Source organism: Chamaea fasciata, unplaced genomic scaffold (assembly GCF_029207755.1).
Source record: "Chamaea fasciata isolate MVZ Bird 193981 ecotype frontalis unplaced genomic scaffold, bChaFas1.0.hap1 SCAF_6, whole genome shotgun sequence".
NCBI classification, from domain to species: Eukaryota; Metazoa; Chordata; class Aves; order Passeriformes; family Sylviidae; genus Chamaea; species Chamaea fasciata.
The window spans coordinates 47,132,505-47,140,828 of record NW_027094091.1 but is presented as its reverse complement, the minus strand read 5'-3'; the positions used below and the strand labels follow the sequence as shown (position 1 = coordinate 47,140,828).

At 42.5% G+C, this 8,324-nt stretch overlaps 1 protein-coding gene across 2 annotated transcripts in view; it reads left to right on the top strand.

The window, feature by feature from the left end:
• Positions 1-4,776: 4,776 nt before the first annotated feature.
• SGMS2 (sphingomyelin synthase 2) overlaps positions 4,777-8,324 on the top strand; it is a 43,896-nt gene continuing 40,348 nt past the window's right edge. Inside the window, exon 1 of one of the 2 annotated variants that reach the window (XM_066186260.1) lies at positions 4,777-4,872. The gene's annotated coding sequence lies outside the window, so the exon portion shown is untranslated. The remainder of the gene's footprint in view (positions 4,873-8,324) is intronic. The other variant, XM_066186262.1, reaches the window with a different exon arrangement.

Below are 8,324 nucleotides of genomic sequence, written 5' to 3'. Positions count from 1 at the left end.
TTTAATGCTTTCATACTTTTTATGTCTATCCCTGAACTGGCACAATGCTAAATCAGCTTGGTACATAATTAATCAGTATCAATTATATTCATACTAGCTACAAGATTCCCATCAATATCAGATTGCTGAATATACTTCCATTTCCATCTTACTTTCTATTGCATTTCCTAGTGTTTGCAAACTTGGAGACATCTATATTTACAACTCCTTGTGATTTATTTATAAGAGCAGAACAAGAATCTAGACTCTTAACAATGAAGACATCTCAGAGGTCTGCCTATGTATAAACTTGTAGCACCTAAAGTCAAGACTGTGCTATTGTGTCTTCCATTGAGATATTTCTTGGAAAACTATCAGCTTCCTCATCTGTTCTGAGATCTGCCCCTCTTCTCAAGCTAGACACTTGAAAAGATGCTTCATCCTTTTTCTTATCAGATAGGAAGAACCCTTCTCCCTGTACTATAACTCCCTCTTTCTGTATCCTCCTCCAAATCAATTTAAGAACATGAATCAAAGGAAAAGACACTTTAGAACATGTTTTTATGACAGTAAATGTACATTTGGCAGGACACAACAATACCTGGATCCCTTGGCTTCACGTTGTCAGGAGCTATCTAATCATATCTGTGTGATGATACATAGAAACTGGCAGAAAACTTATGCTTTTCAATCTAAAAATCATCCATTAAACAACATTTTCTCAACTGTGGTCTTTGCTCTAAATCTCTTGACCACTTTATTAAGTGACTCCAGGGCGTTTTGTTTCCAAGTAAGAGTAAGCACCAAATTACTTCTGAATACATTTCAAATACAGTGGAACAAAAGTCTACATATGTCTTTTTACCAAACTCATTTATATTTTGGGTCCTCTGAAAAAGCAGACATGTTAAAGCCCTGCTAATACACAGCATATCAAAGAATCATGTCATATTTGAAATTCAGAGTTGATATATGAGTCATTTCTGTCTTTTGCTTCTTTACCTTTGAGGTTCATGACTCATTCACTTACTTGAAGGATATCTGTCAGAATGTCTTTAGCCATTATTTCACAATCAGACGTTTTTCTACAGTCTTGCACAAAATAAGAGCAAAATTTCTTTTAAGACTATTTTCTATACCTTCTGGTATTTTTCTTCAAACTTTTTTAAACCCTTAGAAAAATAGGCATTGGATTGTATTAAGGTCTTACATAATTGAGGAACATCACAACTTACGCACAAGAAAACTGCACCAAAAGCAGTAATCTTTTGGTGTTAAGTGCATAACTTCTTTAAAATTTACTTGTTGGTAACTGGTCTTTTTATTTAAAAGGAGAAAATGCATATCCTGTTATGTTAGGCAGAAAGAAAACAAAAGGAAATGTCCTCAAGTTGCAGAGGGGGATTAGCTTAGATATTAGAAAAATATTTTTCATGGAAAGGTTTGTAAAGCCTTGGAATAGACTTCCCAGGAAAGTGGTAGAAGCACCATCCCTGGAAGTGTTCCAAAAATGTGCGGATGTGGTGCTTGAGGACATGGTTTAACGGTGAACATGGTGGTGGTGCTAGGTGGAGGGTTGGTCTTGATGATCTTAGAGGTCTTTCCCAACTTTAATGGTTCTATTGTTCTCCTTTGGAAGGGTAAGTAGATAAGCAGCTAGGACAGAAGGATGGTTTACTCCTTTCTGTCCTTTTCCCAGCTTTTACTGATATTGCCCCTGTGCCTCTCTTAAAGCTTCTTGCATTTCCTGCTATCAGCCAGGACAGAAGATCAGACAGGAGGTTACCCTAGTATGTTAGAGATCTCCATGTGTTTCATACTGAATTTACATTCAGATAACAGCAGTCACTTTTTTTTTTTTTTTTTTTTTAACTAGGCCACCTGTCCCTCATGCAATTGTGTCAGTTGCTTAGGTTTAAAAATAACTTTTGCTAAAAAAAGTCCTCATACTAATAAAATCCCCAAATGTAAGATAATGATACAAAAATTATATTGCTCCTAAGTGTCAATGGGGAGGGGTAAATCTTAGCAGTTTTACATTGCTCATTCATGTTCCAGTCTTATTTCCTTTTCCCTCTATTTTCTTCTCCTTTTCCAGATGAATCAGATAAAATTCTCCATCATAGAAAAAGCACACATAGAGAGACAAATAGAGATCATCTATTGATCTGTTCAGCTACTGTTCAGTTTATATGAAAATTTATGGATTTCTGTTTTGCTTTACTGGGGAAAAGCCCTGTAAACTTTCTTTTGAAGAGAATGTTGTCTAGTAGTCAGAGGTTTAGCCCAACTATTCTGTTTCAGAATATGGGCCTGCTGCAAAAAAATCCCAAGGGTGAGAAATTAAAAGAAAATTACATGTGAAAGATGGGATCAGAGGAGCTAAAGAAGAAAGCTGGTCAGGAGCATGAAGAGAAAGAAGATATAGTAGGTAAGGCTAAGTAGCAAAGAAAATGGGCTAATTCACCTGTCAGTTGACTTTGTGACAATTGTCACAGCGCAGCAGTCTTGTCTTATTATCATATCCAGAAATCCTTATGATGTTACAGAAAAGCTTTAATAAGCCTTTTTAGCTGCCTAGCATCATTCTTCTGATCTTCTAGTTGTTTCCAAAAGTGTTAGCTCTTTTCCAAAGGAGACTGAGAATATTTCCCATACTTCTGCTTGATGCAGCTTCATAGAATCATAGAGTGGTTTGGCTTGGAAGGGGATCTTGAAAAGATCCGTGTGGGCAGGGACATTTTCAATTAGACCAGCTGCTCAGAGCCCCATCCAACCTGGACTTGAACACCTCCAGGGATGGGGCATCCACAGCTTCCCTGGGTAACCTGTTCTTCCAGTGCTTCATCACCCTCAAAGTAAAGATTTTTTTCCTACTATCTAAACTAAACATACTCTCTTTCAATTTAAACCCATTCACCCTTGTCCTTTCACTACATACTCTTGTAAATAATCTTGCCTCATCTTTTCTCTAAGTTTCCTTCAGATACTGGAAGGCACCAATTAGGTCACCCTTCTTCAGCCTTTTCCAGGCTGAAGAATCTCAGTTCTTTCAGCCTTTCCTCACTGGAGGTGTGCTCCACTTATCTGAAGACTTGGCGGCCTTCTCTGGACTTGCTCCAACAGGTCCAAGTCCTTCCTGTGCTGGGACCCCAGAGCTGATGCAGCACTGCAGGTGGGGTCTGACAAGAGCAGAGCAGAGCAGAGGGGCAGAATCCTCTCCTTGGCCCTGCTGCCCACACTGCTCTGGAGGCAGCCCAGGACAGGTTTGGCTCTCCGGGCTGGGAGTGCTCATGGCTGGGTCATGTCCATCCTGTCACCCGCCAGCACCCCCAAGTCCTTCTCAGCACTCAAGGGCTGCTCTCCCTCTGTCCATCCCCCCAGCCTGTGTCAGTACCAGGGGTTGCCCCAACCCAGGCGCAGCACCTTGTTCTTGGCCTTGTTAAACCTCATGAGATTCCCACAGGCCCACTTCTGGAGCCTGTCTTGGTCCCTCTGGTTGGTATCCTGTCTTTCAGGTGTGTCAGCAGCACCACTCAACTTGGTGTCAATCTGCATCTAGTTTCCTAGAATCACCTTGCATGCATATAGAGATGATAAATTAGAATTTATTGTCATTGTTTCCTGATCTCCCATTACCCCCCTACAGCCTCTGTCAAGGAAGTACCTGCACTCTTCCTATTTCTGCCAAAGCCTTCCTTCATACAAGAAAAGCATTTATTGAAATGCCACTGTTGTGTATAAAAAGCTCTCTGAAGCTGGAGACAGTGATTCTGGATGCACATACTTTTTAGATAGAAAATCAATTTTTGGCTTCAGTTTTTAAGAAAACTGGTTAAAAGAAACTGATCAAGATGTCTTATTTCACAGCTTCTAAAGCATATCTGATTTCACATAGTTTGTATACCTAATGAATTACCAAAATCAAACAAGAAAACACTCTTGCCGTCCCCCAACCCCCTTCCCCTACTCTCTCCCATTCCTAATTATATTAGGAAAAAATCCTGTGAGGGTGGTAAAGCACTGGAACAGGTTGTCCAGGGAAGTTGTGGATGCACCATCCCTAGATGGAGCTTTGAGCAACCTTGTCTAGTGGAAGGTGTCCCTGCCCACAGCAGGAATGTTGGACCTTGATCTTCAAGGTCCCCTTCCACAACCCAAGACCATTCTATGATTTTATGATTCTATGATCCCACAATATATCCAAAGGAAAAAAAGAGATAACTTTGAGGTACAACTTTTCCTGTTTATGAAAGTGAAATAGTGAGAGAAAAGTAAGAAGTTTGTTTTAACGTACTGCTTTGTTTAAAAAAAAAACCCTGTAGTCTAAATCAGGTGGTTTTTTGGGTTGTTGTTTTTTTTTTCCCCTCATGAGCTTTAGCAGGGAGTATAATTCCACAAAGCTTCATTTTTTTTCCCCACCCCCCCTAAACTATCCAGGGACGTTCTCAATAACACACGCCCTTGAAAAAATAGTTTAAAAGACTTAATATCTCTGCCTAGCTGTTGGTTATGAAAACAGCTAATATAGCAATTTTTGAGGAATGTAAACTGTGTAAAGCACCAAGGTTAGGCAAACGGCAGACAATAATCACGGATCTGTAAGTCTCGGGGAGTCGAAAGAGAGTGGCTGGAGGAGTCATCCGCGGTCTCCACGGACGCCACCAAGCAGGGAGCGGAGTTGGAGGCGGCGGCGGCCGCTCCCTCCCGAGCCCAGCCGGGCACCTGCGGGGCGGGCGGGCTCCCGCTGCCATTGGCCTGGCGCCGCTTCCCGCCTCCTTTGAAAGCTCGGGAAGGGCGGCTGGCCGCCGTGCCACGGCAGTCGGGCAGCGGGGCCGGGCCGGGCCAGGCCAGGCCGGCACGGGAGCGCTGGGCCAGCGCAGGAGGCCGCAGGTAAGCCCGGGCAGCTGGCGGGGAGCGCTTTCCCCGGCTCTTCCAAGTGGGGACTGGGGCGGGCTCCACTCAGTTGAGTGAGCGTCACTGGGGTTTCTTTGCTCGCCGGTTCTTCGTGCGAGGTGGAAGCGCTAAAGCGACGTTTGTGTGCGTAGTATGGCAGTGTTTGGCTTGGCAGCTTAGTGCTTTATAGTAAGTAGTAGTCTTCCTTGGTGGTTTGTTTGTTTGTTTGTTTTTTTAATTTTTTTTTTTTTTTGGAGGTTGACCTTTTGAGTTAAGCTATCTAAGCAGCTGAACTTGTGCTTGATCTAGCTGTGGTGATTTATAAATGCGTTTCTTAAGGCCCCAGCCTCTCCAGTAGTAGGGCAGGACTGTGTTCTTTGAAACTGGTGCTTATGAAGGAGTGATGGGAAAAGTTGTCTTATGGTTTCTATTGGGGCTTATCTTTTCATCCACTTCTTCAGTTGCCAAAAAATAGTGACATGAATGGTGAACTTACAAGGTAAGCTTTCTCCTTGTTCTGAAGCCCTTGATGATGAAAAAGAACTAGTGAATGGATCAAAAATAATAATCTGGAAAACGAGAATTCATGTCATTGCTGAAATGCATCTAATTCAAAAATGGTGGAAGTTATTTTTGTTAGGGGTTGTTTAAGGATTTAGCAAGTGTATACTAATGAAGAATCTCTTCATGGTATATTCTGCTTACATTGAGCTTTAGTGTGTTTTACTCTTTCATAATTGGGTAGGAATAATAAATCATTCAGGAGTTACTTCATCTGTTTCAAGGTGGAAGTATCAGCTAGCAACTTCACAGATATAATAGGGCTGCCATGAGAACCAGGGTAGAGAATATAATATTAGTTCTGAATTGAAGTAGTTTGCAGGATTACCCTGATGTACATGCTAGTTGAAGAAAAGGCAAGGAAGAATTATAAGTGACTATAATTATGGGAGGGTATGGCACACTTCAATATAAAATACGTATGTTTTCATCTGCCCTTAATGCAGCTGCAATAAAGGCTACAAATATACATGAGCTCCTTAGAACATGTGTACTTACACAGTTAATTAGTTCTGAAACTACTTAGGCTGAGCACAGGTACACAGTTTTTGCCTATGAAGTTTCTGCACAGAATTCTGCTATGGCTTGGCTACACAAAAAAAAAAAAAAAAGGCACTTTTTTTTTTTTGTGGTGTTGTAGTAGTACTGTTTATTCTGTCTATAAACTGTAAAGTCAACTTGAACTAGAAATTTCTGTACGGTTCTTGGTTTCCCCCCACAAACCCAGTCTTGCAGCTTCAGTTCTCCCATGGTAGAGCTAAGCAGGATTCTGGTGGTAGCTGCTTCTGAAAAGTGCCTGAGTGTCTCTTTAGAAATAGTCAGAATTTTAATGCACAAGCTGACTGTGTTTGTTTATAGAATTACTGTTTCTAATAATATCCCTGGTGATCTCATGAAAGGGGAAAAAGTAAACAGTAATGAAAAAGATGCTGGGTTTGTTCCAAGTGAAAGGAACAGTAATTTCTTTTCCCTCTCAAAACTCTGTTTCTATACTCTCTCATTTGCCTCCCTGGGTGGTGAAGGGGAATGTGACTTGTATGTGAGTCTCCCCATGGAATTCTGTCTGTGTGTGCAAGGTTTCTTTTTTCCTTAAAATAAGTTATCATTTTGTAAGTCTTGTTAATCTCTCACATAATTCTGTCTGAAAACAATTTTCTGAAGTCAATGTAGTTGAAAATAAAGATCAAGAGATGTGCTGCTATTTCCTCTGGCAAGTTTTGTGACTTCACAAATTTGCTGCTTGCTTTCAAAAGTTTGTTGTTATGCAGGACTTGCAAACAGTTCTTACCAGATTAGTTAAAGACCCTCTCCTGCAAGCTGCTCCTCACAGATCCACCTCTGAGCCCTACACTTCAACCTCTCATCTGCATGGATGGGCTTGTGGGGTTGGGTGCAAAGTGTAGCCTTGAACAGAGTGAGAAAATGTACTGCTATTTTTTTACTTAAATGCGGTGCTTCAGAGAATATTATTTAAGAGTAATGCCAGTGTTTCAGCCTATCAATCTATTTAATAATTTGGAAAAATGCCAGTAAAGTTTCCAGTCTTTGCTTTTAACCTTTCTTCAGTGGCTGGTTGTTTTTTGTTTTTTTTTTATTAAGGAAAACTAGGGGAGGGTTAGCCTTTGCTGTACATATATGTATGTTTGCCTGTAGATACTTTTTTTTTTCACTTGCATTGCTATTTCTACTCTTGATCTGTTACTCTGTCAGTGATTATCCTCTCTGTATAACAGCTTGAAATAAGATACGGTTCTGCAAAGGCATGCATGTGATTGTGTACACAATAAGGCATATGTAGATATCTTTATCAGTTAAAAACAAATGCCCTGCCCATGATACCTTTTTTTTTCCATCAGATTATATTTTAAAAGAGGCATTACCCACTTAGGAGAATTGGAGGGGTGGCAGGAGGGGGATCACAGTAGCAGTAAAGAGAGCTGTGAGGTTCCAGCAGATGTCTTTGGTTCAGCACTACAGGTCTGTATGTGCATTCACTTAGCAACAAGAACAGCTGTAGCCTTGCTGAATTGTTTATCTGGTTATAAGAGACTGTTTGCATTAAGCCTGCGGGAGATAAAACTTTGAAATCCTGGCATTCTGTCTGAGGCAGTGCCCTGGCTGTCACTGTTGGGCCAGGGTGGTTTCCCTGTCCCACAGAAAACTGAGAGTGCGGAAAATTTTTCCACTCTGTGCTGGAATAAAGCAGATTCTCTCTTCCCTTCCCCCAAGCTTTTGTGGAAAAAAAACAAAGTGTGAGCAACCCAAGCAGAATAGCCAATAGCTGGGTGAAGGGGGCTTTCCAGGGGGTGTGACGAACAGAGGGTCAGGTGCCTTCCTCGAACCCAGGGTTGTGTGCCGTGCCGCCTCTCTGTCATGTGGCCGCTCGGCGCTGCTGCCGGGTGACTAAGGCAGCACAGGTGTGTATCGGCCAGAGCGAGTTTCGGTGAGGATGAGTTGACACCTTCTTCCCCCTCCCTTCCTCCCCCGCCAATCACGTGTTTCTTACACTGGAAAACTCCCAACAAAATCTGGCTGCTACGTAATGATGGGGAAACTCTTTTGAAAACAAAAGACCGGGGGGGGGGGGGGGGGTGCGAAAACACCCCTCCACCCACAAAAAAAAAAAAAAAAAAAAAAAAAAGGCAAAGCCAAACAACCCCAAGGAGAGCCAAGTTCAGAGACGGGGGTGAAACACTTGAGTAGGGGCTTTCTGTGGCAGTCATCCGTCATGTGAGCAGAGCTGGGGAAATCAAATCCCCCGGCAAAACCGGGAAGCCGGTCGCTGCGGAGGGCGGCGGCGCTCGGCAGTGGCCCGGCTGCGGGGGCGGCCCCGGCACCTGCCTCGCGCTGGCTGCGGGGGCGGGCGGTGCCCTTCCCTTACAGGCGTT